The sequence below is a fragment of the Montipora capricornis genome, unplaced genomic scaffold (assembly GCF_036669925.1).
Source record: "Montipora capricornis isolate CH-2021 unplaced genomic scaffold, ASM3666992v2 scaffold_456, whole genome shotgun sequence".
Taxonomy (NCBI): domain Eukaryota; kingdom Metazoa; phylum Cnidaria; class Anthozoa; order Scleractinia; family Acroporidae; genus Montipora; species Montipora capricornis.
The window spans coordinates 201,449-203,948 of record NW_027180191.1 but is presented as its reverse complement, the minus strand read 5'-3'; the positions used below and the strand labels follow the sequence as shown (position 1 = coordinate 203,948).

The window sequence follows — 2,500 nt, the reverse complement described above, 5'->3', positions numbered from 1 at the left end:
ATAAAGCTAAGAGAGAATTCGTCATCTGCTTCTTGTATCCACCGCTTTTTAGATCGAGCTTGATAATTCATCCAAATCATCCGTTTCAAATCATCTTCACATAATACCCGCTTTGAAAGAGGGGACGCATTGCATCACAAGTGCCCGGTGCACTGAACGAGACTTTTGGAAAATGGTGGACGAATTTGTTACATTAGTTTATACTGGTTGATTATTTAAACCAAGGGTTTAATATGATTCGAAATTTCAGTACAAATGAGTAAATTTTTGAAAGTCATAGTTGTGAAAAATGCTAAAGCTGATGCGAAAACGGCACGGGAAGACCACATTTTTCCTCTCTTAGCATGATAATACCTTGGGAAGAGTAATTTAATTTCTTGAAGGCGATGTGTGTTTTGTAGCAACATTTTTCAAGTCTAGAAATATATGTACAGTGTAGAACAATTACTATTGCTGGTTTTGACATTGACGTAGGTATTGCTTAATACTTGGTGTAACCTTGCTTAATCCCAATAAAACGTAAAAGGTAAATCTGTTGTGATTTTTCTACCCTCTGTCGAGTATCCCTCAGTTGCTTCCATGTCTTTCATGGCTGCATTAAAAAATAGGTCCGCAATGCGTACATGTGTGGCTTACGAAATTAAGCTGCTTTTGAGGTTACAAATTAAAAGGATCTGTTTTGTCATTGAGTTTCTATTAGTAGAGCTAGTATCTGATTACGGTTAGTTTTCAATATTGTTCCGTACATCCGTCCTGAAATGCTTATTTTCAAGATGAGGGTTATTGGGTAAAGTTTTATGGAGGTGTCATTTTGACAACAGAGGTTGCGCATGTAACCTGAGGATTTAAGGAACTGAAAAAATGTCAGCATCATGTCCTATAGTGGGCTTATAGATTCAGTCATGATTTTGTTTACGTAACCAAGTGGAATTGAGTTCTGAGTTTGTCCAGGGCAAGTGTTGTGAAATCAACTCCAGGGAAGCATTTCGTATGAATGCTTTTGGCATTTTGTGTACCAGTGCAAGAGCACAACACTTTGCAGAAGGGCTGGGACATACAGGAAATGATGTAACCTTTGCTAGAAGCCCCATTGGGAGCCTGATTTGGTTTGAATGTACGACTAATTTTTGACAATGTATGCATGTAAAGTATCATAATGCTAAATTTTCAATAAAGAAACACAGAAAAATTTAGTTGATGTAAGTGGCTATTGGGTTGCAAGTGGAGGAATTTGGGAAAAAAAGATAGACGCATAACAATATCTGAACACAAGCAATATTTTAATAAATCATATGTTGAGTAGTGCTTATTAACATTGCTAATAATTTTAAGCCAATAATATTAACAATTTTACCTGGAGGTTTTAAGAAAAAGTTCAACAGAATTCAATGTACAGGGAAGTTCATGATGGTATCATATGACTTTAAATACCAGAATCGTTGAAGTTTTCTTATTATGGACCTTGTAATTTTATGTCAGTGTGTTTACCAAGTTCAAGCTATGTGGAAACATGAAATGAATAGATGAACTTGACATCATGCAAAGTGCTAATCTACTGTACAAAAAGGTCCAAAATAAACATTGTGAGTACACAAATTGGGTAAATCAAAACACTACTTCATTCCATATTTTGTATTGTCCAACAACTTGTTTCAATGTTGGTAAATAAAAGACATTCATGTAAAGCATCATAATTGAAACGCGACAAAGCATCTTTTGTTTTAAGGAAATTGTCATGAGAGCCGATTCTTGATCGGTATTGTTCAACAGAGATTCCCATGTTACTTACTTCTGACGAAATCGTGGGCTAGCAGACTCTTGTCAACTGTGTGTGGACAATTCGTCCAATTCGATTCAACAACAACATTGAGCAATGACAACACAAGCACAGGAGAGTCTCTTTTGCTTTCAAGTAACTTCAGAGCCTTTCAAATACTTTCAGAAACTTTCAGATACTCAAGCAGGTCTGCTGAGCAGATTGAAGCCGTTAAATGTTGGCTTGCGAGAGTCAATAATGACTCGTAAGTTTTCATGTGACGCAACCTGTACCAAAGGTCCAGACCGTGAATTGAAATGTTGCCCTGTGAGAGCACAACTCCTCGCTGTAATCCGAACTTAGAAGACAAGCCGACTGTAGGAAAGCCGGCGTGTAAAATCCAAGCAGCAAAGAAGAACGAATAACTAGATAAAAAAACGATCTTCGACAACGCGCTGTGTTACAACCACAAAATGGCCGCTTTCTGAAGCTTAGAAGTTTACGTACTTAGCCGAGCGTAGACTGGGGCCTGTCTTGGACGATAGTAAACCACGTGACAACCACTCTGTTCACCGTGATAAATCCAGGAATAAATATCTTGGGCCATGGCATTGAGTGGTTTACACTTCGTGTAAGCCACACAAAAATCCTTAATTCTTTTTCCTACTTTCCCAACCGCGAGAAAACCACGGTAAATCAGCCATCGCCAAAAAATGTTATTTTTCTCAAAAAATATTTAAAGTT

The 2,500-nt window shown here is 37.4% G+C and overlaps 1 protein-coding gene across 1 annotated transcript in view; it reads left to right on the top strand.

Moving 5' to 3' along the window:
- LOC138036069 (E3 ubiquitin-protein ligase TRIM71-like) overlaps positions 1-570 on the top strand; it is a 3,366-nt gene extending 2,796 nt beyond the window's left edge. Inside the window, exon 1 of the mRNA XM_068882434.1 lies at positions 1-570. This exon is cut by the window's left edge and continues 2,796 nt beyond it. The gene's annotated coding sequence lies outside the window, so the exon portion shown is untranslated.
- The last annotated feature ends 1,930 nt before the right edge of the window (positions 571-2,500 follow it).